General features: G+C 35.5%; 1 long non-coding RNA gene across 2 annotated transcripts; it reads right to left on the bottom strand.

The window, feature by feature from the left end:
• Window positions 1–3,240: 3,240 nt before the first annotated feature.
• On the bottom strand, window positions 3,241–5,753 carry LOC118281511 (uncharacterized). 2 transcript variants are annotated; one of them, XR_007705290.1, is made up of 4 exons: window positions 5,017–5,753; window positions 4,593–4,800; window positions 4,255–4,443; window positions 3,242–3,939 (listed from the first exon to the last, which is right to left on the bottom strand). It is a non-coding gene; the product is annotated as an uncharacterized LOC118281511 (long non-coding RNA). The 2 variants fall into 2 exon arrangements; XR_007705291.1 differs by having other exon boundaries at window positions 3,241–3,939; window positions 4,255–4,800.
• Between the last annotated feature and the right edge of the window lie 7,464 nt (window positions 5,754–13,217).

Raw genomic sequence — 13,217 nt, 5'->3', positions numbered from 1 at the left:
ACCGATAGTTCTAAACACCAGTATAACTTGACCCTGCATCACATGAAGTTTATATAGACCGAGAGGTCAAGTTATACTAGTCGTATACATTGATGTGCTATTTGTATCTACAGTTAGGTAGCAGTATATAAGGTATGCACAGTCACGCACTGCTTGCAACCATTTGCATAGTGTCTGCTGTGTGTGAATATTCACAGTAATGGCTCTCACATGACGCTCGAGTAACACCTGGTTTACTAGCGTCATAATATTAACGACAAGGCAACGAGCTCAACAAATGATATAAAAAGGATTATAAAGTGCGTTGGTTCGGTCAAAAGTTGTAAAGGATTGGACCAGTCCAGCTAAATCTTTAGATATTATCGTTGCAACTCAAGGGAGATTTTTGTAAAGACGAAAGTAAAATATAAAATCACATGTAAAAAAGACTTCAAAAGAAATATAAATAGTAAATTAAAGAGATGAGAAAATAAAGGCGTTGTAGTTTATTTGCGACTGAAGAAACGTGGCGGACGCAGCCGCGCAGCAATAGTGCGATAAAACTTAATGCTAATACTGCATTCTACGAACCATGTGTACCTAAGTTTCATAGTGCGATTTACTACAAGGGCCTATTTTTTATTTTGTTTAAATAGGTATCTCGCTAAACACGTTAGTTAAAATTACTCCCAATTCTGAGTATACGATTATGAGTTTTGTTCTCCCCATCCCTTCTACTTACACAGTCATTTTATTTTGCTAAGTCTGCTCCTCGCTTATCTATTACACAATTTAACTTATTAAGTTAATAAACAAAAGACACTGAAACCATACAATACAAACAAAATAATCCAATACTACTACATTCCCAAATACTACTATTTTCTTCCTACTATTTACTTCACCTTGCAGGCCGCAGGTACACAACATAAACAAAGTACAGCATCAAATATTCCACCTCAAGAGGTTCCATGTCCGTACGAGTTACGTACGAGCACGATACGACTCGACCACGTAGATACACACAGTTACACATCAAGTTATACAAAACCAGTATAAGCTGACCCTTGACTGTGTAGAAACATTATACAAAGCGAGACCAAGATAAACTGGTTTTGTATAAGTATATGTGGTCGCATACTACGGAACTACGTGTTTTCTATCTGCAGTTACCGTCCAATGGTGGGTAATGTAATTTCATTTGTTGTGGGTGCATTGGAGTTTTGTAAGGTGTACGTATATTGTTTTTCTGTTACATATACTTATATGTCGTTACGTTTTTCTATGCGTTGGGTAAATAGAGGTAATGGAACGTCTAATGGTATTTATTCCTGCATGATTCATGACTAGTCTCAATAAACTATCTACCTGTTCATTTGACTGTTAGTAGAATTTTCTATTATACGTTATCAGCTTACTCACGTAACTATTTGACGAGGAACTCGACTAGTTTCAAGCCATGCTTAAGGCTCACATACATGAGTTGCATTCCGCTTTACATGAATTTAGTATGTCTCACGATAAAAAATATTATTATACAGATTACATCAAAATGTTGCCTTTAATAAATAAGTTACCATCTAAAATCTGTTAATTATAGTACGGTACCCATTAATTAGTCGTTAACCGTAAATGTTGACATTTACTTCGAGGCTCCCGTAGCAAGCGTAGCCGCGTAGCCTCATAGCCTCGTAGCCGCGTAGTATAATCATGTCAGCTACGGCGTAGCACGAGAGATATTACAAATTCCAACGTGTTCATGCTCTTTTACTTAACGCAATGTCTTTATTATAAGCGTGTTGAACGTAGACTGAAGGGTAAGTAAATATATGAAGGAAAATCCCATTTAAATACATTTTAAATGTAGTTAAATAATAATGAAGTATTTTGACTTGACTTTGACTTTGACTGCAGGGTTGGCGCGGTGGCTGGGCAACTGGCTGCCACGCAACGTGTAGCGGGTTCGATTCCCGCACGGAGCAACTCTTTGTGTAATTCACAAATTGTTGTTTCGGGTCTGGATGTCATGTGCATATGAAATTGTATGTCTGTCAACGTACACGACAGAAAAAATCCTAGTGTGAGACAACGGTTAAAAAAACTGAAGTGTACGTAAATATAAGAAAGAAAAAGCCTAATCAAATACATTTTTTTTAAATGTAGTTAAATAATAAAAATGACAAATTTTGAAATTTAACAAGCTCATAAGAAAAAAAAATAAAAATACAAGTGAAGATAAAAACATAACCTTTAAGCATTACTCGTTGAAATTATCCGAACGCTTGTTTAACGGGTTTAACCTTTTCCATGATCACCCACGCCCGCATTAAACAAAGAAAGAATTAAAAGGAAAATATTTGGGAAAAATAATGACGTAAACCGTTTTTATTAAGGATTTGAGTGGCAGAATTAGAACTTTGGGGTTAGAACCATTCTATTTTCAGCATCCACTGCCATAAAAAATATATTCAAGACCTTTTTATTTAGATATAAATACTTAACAAAAAAACTTTGTTACGCTTTAAAAGTAAGTCTTAAATGAAATAAAGAAAGGTTAATTTTTGTAAGCCTGCGTCGGTGGTAAACATAATGAAGGCAAGAATCTAGGACTTCAAAGGAGAATGGCAGGTTTGTATGGGAGTTTCGTTTAAGCAAAAAAAAATTTCGTGTTCCCGAATATTTTTGGGTTTAATTGGTAGTAAACATGATTGGAAAGCCCTATAAAAATTCTCAGATTTTTAGAAGCTGGGAGATAAGAGATATAGCCAGTTTTATGTTTGAGGTTAGGTTTGTCTATGGCCAATGGGAATATTCTGTAAATATGGATATTTTACAAGATTTTCATATTATTTATAAGGTAGAATATACATATAGTAGGTATGGGCTAGTAGAGAAGCTTGTTGTTAATAATATCAAAAGCACAGGTCAATCGCCAAGGTTAAGCAACCCTTGCCGACTTTGGTGTGTGGATGGGTGACCATCATAGAAAGTCTCCTTCGTGTTTCGGAAGGAGAAAGAGTAGGAAGATAAGAAATGACTTATGGAACATTTATCTTGTAATAAAGTAAGCTACTATCATCATTGTCAAGAGTTTGTTTCGCGTTGGCGTTGTATTTCGTTGAGTGAGTGAGGTTACCGGAGGCGCAATTACCCCTTCCCTAACAACCCTTAAATCCCGAACCCCCAAAAGGCCGGCAACGCACTTCTAGCGCCTCAGGTGTACATGGGCGGCGGCGATTGCTTACCATCAGATGATCCGTCTGCTCGTTTACCAACTTATTGCTTAAGCTTAATTGTAGTACTTTAGTAAGTTTATTCAGTTTGAGAATATTTATCTATAGAAGGGTGTCTCATTACTATTGAGAGGTGGTCCCAACATTACCCTTTGTTCTTTATCATGTGTAAGCACGAAGCACATAAACATTGTTTTAATGAAAAAGAATATAGGAAGTTGATAAATTGACATGAGAATTTACCCATTCAGTAGGGTGCTTAAGGAGTGACCTGTCCAGCAGCGGTCTACAATAGTTTGACAATGATTAAGAGCTGATGAAGTTTTCGGTGTAGGTAAATAAAACAACTTAGTTTTTGTAGGAATTTCATTTACTTTATTTTCTTATAATTACTTGATTGGTTCTTAATATTACTTCATCCAAGAAAGGGGCAGGTCGGGTTACCCCATACCCTCATGGCAAGCATAACTCAAATACCAAAGAATGCTCATAACATGTGAGCAGCATCCCAATGTTCTTAAACCTACAATACAATTACAGCAATCACTTTTGATTATGTCCCGGCTATTCATATTTGTTTCTGCAACTATGAAAACAAAATAAGTTCTAGGAGAAGAGTGGCAGGACTTTATTTTAGCTTGAAGCAACATAGACCATCTGGAACATAGAAGTTCAAATTGCATACTTGGCCTCAGCAAACTTCACAAACTTCATTAATGGAAGGTGTCTGTAAATAAATAACATTCATGTAATTCAAAATTAAGCATTTAGATATGATAGATATAAATTGCGCAAAACATGACCAGGCTAGAGAATAAATCTTGACACACAAGGATTGGTTTTTACTGAAGACCTTTCCAAAAATACTAAATATATTTATTGTTCACTGGAGTAGAGAATGGAAAGACCAGGATCCTTTTGTTGTTAGTAGAGCCAACATCATTAGTGTCTTACATTTAGCAACATAAAATTGTAATTGCTTTTTGCATTGCGTTTTTAGAAGCTAATTACTATAAATATGTTATTTCATATTATTATATACCTGCTGGTGCTCCAACAAACAAGCAGTGTTGTTGGGAGTAAGACTTTGACCACATGCAGCACACATCAGTTCAGAATTATCACTTTTCTGCTGATTAGGTTCAACGGATTGAATATCTTCATTTAGTGAAGTATCCTTAGTTCTCACTCTTAACCAACACCGCACACAAGCTTTATCTTCAGGATGAAGCTAAAATAAATAATATAAATAAAGAAAAGCTTTCATTTAAACATACATGCTATTAGTGGAAAATATTTACATTGTTTTATTTCTTAGTTTATTTCAAATAAATAAAATACCGAATTGATAAAAGTTATAATACATGTTCTTATTTATACCTGTCGTGGTTAGATCCAAGTAGCAATTGTGTACGCCATTCTTTGTTCTTCTTCAATCAAAATTCTGCATTGCCTGATTCTTAGTATGGGTTGTCCACATACAACACAAACACTGATGGCCTATGTGTCTTCTCGGCATATTATCAGAAGAACATGAATGACTAGCTAGCTGCCAGCATTCATGGTAAACATGGTCATCTGGTGTAATCTAGAAATAATTAAATGATTTTGAGTATGGCTCACCATTAATCAAAATAATAGGTACTAATAAATTATAACAGTGTTATGCAAACCAAGTAAGGCAAGTAAATAATACATGTTACCGATTACTTATATGTTTATTTAGTGTGATATCACACGTAAAAGTTATTGAAGTTCGTAACTATGGCCCATTCGTACACAATGTTATGTGGAAACTACTTACATCTCTAAGATATGTCCACAGACGAATAGTGTTGACGATATCTTCACCGTCATTGGATATAGCGTGTCTTCTTCTTCGGGACAAGCGAACATTGCAATTGATGCATTGCAAACTCGTCATTTTCAATAAAACACGTACACACAACACAATTAATAAAGCGTCCTTTCGCGAAAGTAGTATCAACAGATAAAGAACGGAGAAGAAGTTGCTCAACTCAACGTAAAAATGGCCAGATAATTGCTAAATTGTTTAGATGAAGTTACAAACTACAATCCAAAACAAAACAACGGCAAAAACACGGACAGACTTTGACAGATTAGAGATTTTACAAACCTGTCAATAAATAATTGCCATTACAAAAAAAAATATTGATGGCAAAAATAATTCCTATAAATATAAAGATTCTATGCATATATATGCATTAATTATATATTCTAAGGTATAACGTGTAATTGGTTAATTATATTTACTGTTATTTCTATTTCAAAATATTTATTTATCATTTCGTACTTTCTGATATTTTATTAATGGCAACTAACTAAACATGTCTTCTACGTTTTGTTTCATTATATTACGTTTCGTTACTAAAATCTTTCAATTGATATATTTGCTAAACCCCAGCTTCTAAAAATATTATTTTTACAGAAAAATGAATGGTTTAGTTGCCTCAATAAGTGGTACAAATTTTATCAGGGAACACCAAAAAAAGTATGCTGTACGAATTCTGCCATTCTCCTTTATTTTTAAAATATGCTACTTCTTATGGTTTTTAATAAAGACAGCTACGAAGATGTGGAATTATGTGACCGTTTCCACCGATACTAAGCTGCATGAGTAAGATGTTCTATGAAGATGCGCCGCCGCAACATAGCTGTGCGAGGTCGAGTATGCGATGTTGGGAAGCCATCTATAGTACATATACATAGCACGCATCTTTCCATATGAAAACATAGCTTAGCTGAGTCCATTCCCACAGTGCTAAGAAGCTATGTGTGCCAATCATATTGGAAAAGCATTCTAACTGGGCCATTACAAACGTGCGAACTACAACGTTAAAAGAATATGACTATCCCGCACAACTGACATAAGTTTGAGCGAGAGATCTGATAATGGTGACTTACGATAGTTAACACGTTTGTAACGGCCCAACTATAGACAAGACAGTCCTTGGCAAATGTGAAACTATATCTAACCACTCATGCTGCTTATTTAGGCTTAGCAATATTTACTCGTACACTATCTAAACAAATACCTAGAACATACACTTAACATAAACCTTAATAAACATACTGTACATAGTAACTTATGTACAATCTGAAACACTACTAAGAGAACTACATATAAATCGAATTATACACCACTTCCATTACTCAGAGAAACAATTTACATCTAACATGTTACAAGTCTGCCTGTTAGTCTGAGTAATACTCATATTTACTCAGTAATACTCATATTTACTCAGTAAGCTAAGCTTGGTAAGCTCAAACTTAGCCGCGTCATTCGTTAGTCAGCTTAGCGTCACACTGGTCCATTATAAAATAGTGGAGCTCTGAGCTGCCCCACTATAAGGTGCTATGTAGACGAGGAACTTTGACCGACAAACATCAAGATATGTTTAGCAGCGAATTTTGGTACAAATTAGTTTAAGACGGTGATCATCGGCTATAAACAATAGTTCACTTTGTCGTAATCATTAGGGCAACTGGTAATTAGTGAATGATATTTAAACACGTGATTGTACTCATAACTACAATCAACTTTCCCAAAGAAACTACTCATTAGTTTAATTTTTATCACAATAACAAAACCATAAAATTTCATTAGCAGGCGCGCGTAAAGTACTAAAATACCTACTAGTCTTCCGATAACACGGGCGCGGGCGCGGGCGCCTCGCTGCTAACAGGCCTAACAGCTGATAATGCGAAAGCACGCCACTGGCAGAAGCTAGTATGATATACGTCGCTTATAAACAAAATCAAAGATTAACATATTACATACCGTTATGTAATTCAGTCAAGTCAATCGGACGAATTACAAAAATCCCTCGTTTGTGCCCTACGCCAAGTTCTCACGCTAAGCAGGAATTCACTTTACTTCACGTCGCAGCATAATGCAACGATTTCTTTTTGTCTTTGGGAAAGCTTTTATAGCAGTGATATAGATAGATAGTTAAATAATTTATCTTCTATGCATAAATTGCATTATTACCTGTAACAATATTCAATACATTTTTGGTAATTTGACTGCATGGTTGGCACGGTGACTGGGCAACCGACTGCCGCGCAACGCGTAGCGGGTTCGATTCCCGCTCGGAAAAACTCTCTGTGTGATCCATAAATTATAGTATCGGGTCTGGGTTGTCATGTGCATGTGAATTTTTATGTTTGTAAACGCACCCTCACAGGAGAAAATTATAGTGTGTTTGTTTAAAAAAATATATGCTGCACTATAATATAAAGTTAGTAAAAAACGCAAAATTATGCTTGATCACTGCATCAAGCTACCCTAATAGCTTCAAGTGATATTTGGAATCGAATTAAGTCGAATCCGTCTTAATAGTGATTATACCAGTGTGTGTGAAAAGTAGTATAGAAGCTACTTCTACTATATTTCTAATCTACATTATATATTCTTCATTCTAAATACACTTCTACTAAGTACAGTAGAGTAATATCTACCCACCCAAAACATAAATGTGAAAGGCTTATGCCAAGTTCGATAATATTGGAATGCTTCAATAAAAGAAGTGAGATCTAAATAAGTACCAAGTTCCATACACAGACCTCAGTTAAAAATGATATAAAATAAAGTTTTCACACACTTTTTTATAAACCTACTAAACGCAATGGTCAAGTATATATATTAATTTTCTAGTTAAAACTTGCCAAGTTAGTATCATTTTTAACTGAGGTCTGTGTATGGAACTTGGTACTTATTTAGATCTCACTTTCTTTTATAGGCGAAGCATTCCAATTTATCGAATTCTTGGCATAAGAACATTTATGTTTTGGGTGGGATTTCATTTATTTTTGTAAGGTTTATACTTTTTTTCTTATTTTACTTTACTTTGACTAAATACAAACCTTCGTAACGAATTGGTATTCGGTACGACTATTGGAAGATATAGATAATTTTTTTGTTTTAGTTTATTATATGAATTTACACCTTCATTATTTTTAAAACCGACTCACACTTGGCCATTTTCAGATTTTTTCCTTTACCTTGACCTAAAGACCTACCTCCATGCCAAATTTCAAGTCAAATACGACCATATGGAAGTGGTCTAGGTTTTTGATCAGTGAGTGAGTGAGTGAGTCGAAGTCAGTCAGTCAGAGTGTATAGTAAAAATAGCGATTTTCTGACGTCAATATCTCAAGACCTACAAAAGGTACATTAATGAAATTTTGTATTTTAGATAAGTACTAGATCTCGATAGATACTAGAAATTTCATATGCGTAGATAAAATAGATTTTGAGTTATAGGTGGGTCGAACTTACCCGAAATGGTTCGTGTAATATAACCCACGGCCGGTGTGTCGGTTTTTTGCTCGAACTTGGCGGACACAGCTACCGTGTGTCTAGATTGAGCTTAACACCATGTATTTACGTCCAATTACTGGTTAATTAACTACACGACACCAGCTAATGAATATTCGTGTATCGAGCCCATTAGATGGACATACAGACTTGCCAGCTTGTGTTTACTCTGTTGTTAGTTTACATAGGGACTGGCATAATAGATGGTAGGTTGGTTTAATCATCATATACCTACTTACGAGTAAGTAGTAAGATCAATTAACGGACGTATAAAGGTAGATATAATAAAAAAAAAACATTATTTATTTAGCATCTTACATTTCCATAAACAAGTTATCAAAACATTTTTGGTAATTGGTTAATAACACTTGTGTTAGGGTTGTCTCGCTTCTCCCCAGATTTGGTATAAATATTGAGACTTTTAAAATTTAAAATCATTATCACAATTAATTACATTAATAACTATTATTTCATCCATAGAACAGTTAATCAATAATTAGTATTCAATATATTCTGTTGGTACTTAATTTTTATATAAATTCTTTACATAAGTGAAATGATTTCAAGCCTACATTGTTTTAATAATTCAATGTGAAATGTATTACCATAAAGCTAAATATTCAGCTAACTGATTACTTTTTGAGTCATTTAATGATTACTTAAACGGTTCCTACTAACAACTTTAAACCGAAAACAATTACTAAGTACTGGGTTAAGTATAACCATTAAAAGCTTCTGAGTGAGGCAGTAAGACTTTTAGCTTGTAGTAGGTACCTATAACTAGTGAATGAATTCTGTCAGTGGTCAGCCAAGACCCCTCGGTAATGATATCCGTCGTCAGAGACTTACTAAGGAAGTTAAGACTAGCTTTGTCTGATTTTGCAATATAAATCCTTTGACTTCCTTTGATAATAGCATGACTGCATGACCTAACCGTTACAATTATCCATAACCATATATCTATTCACTATCTAACGTTCTTATATCTTTGTCACGAAAATGATAGTACTGTTCAATTGTTCATGCCAAAATTAATATAGGGGAAGTCAGCTCAAAGCGGCCATAGGAGGCAAAGCGGCCACTCTTAATTTTTCAGTTATTTGAAATGATAGCGCAACGTTACCGTTCTGTACGTATAACCAAACCTCCCGCCCCGCGCCAGTCACTCATTTTCAGGAAGGAGAACGAACGCGTGGTTCTAGTAACGACAAATATTTTTTTGTGCGTTTTGTTAAAATAATACGAGGTAAGTTCAACCTGTTTTGGTCAAAACTATTTATATTAAAATGCTTTTATTGCACGTTTAACGTTACTTATCTATTTTGCCTTTTTTGTGTGGTATTTGCTTCGAAATATAGTTACTAATGTGAGTGAAAATATTTTTTTGTAATAAAATGGTTGAAAAAGGCAAAGCGGCCCGGGCAAAGCGGTCAACTGACCGCTTTGCCCTTACTTTCATATTATCGCTGCATAGATATAATTCTTATTTATTTTGTTTACACCACAACAGGAAGAAGGCGTCTTAGAGTACTTGTTTCATATGGACAACCTCTTTTTTGGCCTCACAAAGGAAGATTTTTTGCAGCTTATGTTTCAATATGCTGAAACAAATCATATTCCACATCCTTTTAAAAATGAAACGGCTGGACACGATTTTTATAAAGGCTTCATCATGCGTCATCCTAATTAGACCTTGCGACAACCAGAACCCACATCCATAGCCAGAGCTCGAGGCTTCAACAAATCCCAAGTATATCGATTTTTATAAATTACTTTTATGACTGAGTGTGATTAAAATAGGTAAAATGTTGTTGATTTTTTTTTTAATGTGAATTATATGCGTTGATTTTTGATTTTGCATTTTTATTTTGTCAATCACGGTATTTTCCAACAAAAAACAATTCATTGCTTGAAAACTTTTGGGGTGGCCACGTTGCCCTTACCCCCGTGGCCGCTTTGGGCGACCACTCGGGCAAAGCGGTTTTATGACAAGTTATTCGCAATCTGCAAATCATCGGATCTATTGATTCAACGTGGGCAAATTTCAATTGGCCATTACAAAAATTCGATAAATTCTCTACTAAGCTAGTATAAAATTCTCTTAAAAATCTTTCGTTCAATGGCTTTTTTTTTATACTCAAAGTTAAGGTGGCCGCTTTGAGCTGACTTCCCCTACATTTCATACTGCGTAACTACTGGGTAAAGATTTAATTTAAAAAGTAAACAATTAGTTGAATAATTAGCTTTATAGTTATACATAAGACATTTTATGAAGAAATTAAATCAGTAAATAAATAATGAATGATGTGCAGAACTGTCCTTAGGTTGATGCACAAACAAAATCATTAAACAACACATACGGACACTATGTAAATGTAACGACGTAAGTTCACTATCTCTCAGTTAAAAATGGCGCAGTCTATCTGTGAGTAGTTAAAGGCCACTCCTCGGAAGTCAGCTCGCAAAGTGAAAAATGTCGGCGTCAAAGGAAGCTGTAATCACATTGCACGCTGTTTTATTTTCCCTGGGAATCATGATTGCTCTGTTTGCGTGTTTCTGTGTTTGTGCTAACGCTCACGCTGACTGGGAATTCGAAATGCCTTTTTGTCTGCATTCAAGATGGAATCATTATCGCTTTTGTTTTGTTTTTCTGACAATGCAGTTTGATGGTTTTTGCGTGTTTGTTTCATTACCAAAGTATGGAGAAAGGTGTAGGATAGCTATTTATGTATTGTAACTTTGATTGTATGCATTGTTAGTTCAAAAAGTGGTTGCCAATCCATGGATTATTCACACCTTCCGTTTCAAGAGTGCCTACAACTGTACAATTCAATTGTTTGCTATACACAACTTACGATTTTACTGTACAGTCCGATTGTACAGTAGAACCTGCACAGTTAAATCGTCAGGTGTGTAGCGTGCACTATGGGCTTACGCCTGAACCTGTCACGGTAAGTATTACCTATTAGGTTGAACAAATTAATAGGTAGCACTCTTCTGAGAATTATGTCCACTCCTGAGAATATTGTGCAATGGAACCTATTAAGTAACTAGACGGCAAGTTAATTAATTCCTTTTTCTCTGCTTATTGATCTACAGACAAATTAACTCCACGTTCCGCTAAAACTACACTAACTAACACTGCTAATTTCTTCTCAAAACCTTACTTAACAATTTGAACGTAACAAAATTCGTATTCAAATTCTAAAGACGAGCTCGAAACTTAGCTTCAACGGCGAAGTTATCTTCCAAATGTTTCGAGAACCACAACTAACGCTAAAGTTATCGAACCACCAACTCGTTTCAGTCACAACTTGGATATTGAATTCAACATCAACTATATAAGCTGACTTAGAACTTTTGAACTTCTAGTATAAACTAAAGTAGTTGTGTCTAGGTACCTATGTATGTAGGGTTTGGAAGATTTTAGGTCGTTCGTTGCTGTAGTAGATAAGAATAAAGTTGGGATGTTAAAAAGTTATTTCTTATTATGCAGACCGCACAGATATCACCATGCTTAAACCCGGGTGTCATAACTATAAATCGATATCAATTCTAATCGAGATTGAATTTTAAGTGTGGGAGAGCCATGCTTCGTCATAAATGGGCCGACTCGACCGTATTGATATCCCGGCCTCACAGAAAACCGACGTGAAACAACGCTTGCGTTGTATTTCATTGTGTGAGTGAGGTTACCAGTGGCCCAATTATCTCCCCTTCCTAATTTTCCCAATCCCCGATTCAATAATCAACAACCCTTAAAGTCTGCCCTAGTTGTCCATACCAACACATTATTTTACAGTAATTTATTATTATAAGTTATCGATTACGTAAACTCATAGAAGCCCATAGGTAAGTGCTATAATATATCAGTTACCCGGGTAACCGCACTTAACTGTCCCTATAGACGCACAGGGTCCTAATGACCAATTATGTGTATTGCCAATTTTTCCACCCATAGTGTCGATTACATCCTGAGGTTTAGTTTCCCACCTCACTCGTTATATGGACCCTTTATCGCCACAATAACCGAACACCGAAGATACTTAATTTTTATTTTATTAACCAAAAACATGTCATTGTATTGGTTAGCCAACGCAGTAGTTTCCAAATAAACTGCCTTGTTGTTTGAGTGGACGCAAGAGCGACTGCCAGACAAGGGGTCCCGGGTTCGATTCCCGGGACGGAAAAAGTATTTCTGGGCTTTTTGGGTTTTTGAAAATTTCTTAATAGTAGCATGGCAATAGGCTCAACCCCTATTACATGAGACTTATAACATAACTGGTGAAAAGTGGGTTTACATTGTACAGTGGCTTTACATGCCGTAAAGTGCATCTATGCCTCCCCCTTCGGGAATAAAAGCCGTGACATAGTTTCCAAACACTATAATATGGTGAAAAATGCGACTTCTGATTATACTCGATTCCGATCCGAATCGATATAAATTTATCTTTACACAGCTATCTCCATAAAAATAAAAACACGTGGAACGACTTACGAATCTGTTAATAGAACTTTCCTTCTAGAATCTATTTTGAATATCGACAGTTTTCCTTGACACCGCCACAATTAAACCCTCCTACTCCACTGATGGTCATTTTATCCCCTCTTTGGCTTGATCAAACAGCTTACTTCGCTAGTTGTCTCGATATGCATCGCAAGGT

Source organism: Spodoptera frugiperda, chromosome 4 (genome assembly GCF_023101765.2).
Source record: "Spodoptera frugiperda isolate SF20-4 chromosome 4, AGI-APGP_CSIRO_Sfru_2.0, whole genome shotgun sequence".
Lineage (NCBI taxonomy): Eukaryota > Metazoa > Arthropoda > Insecta > Lepidoptera > Noctuidae > Spodoptera > Spodoptera frugiperda.
Note: the sequence above shows the minus strand (reverse complement) of the source record. Positions and strands in the feature narration are given on the sequence as shown.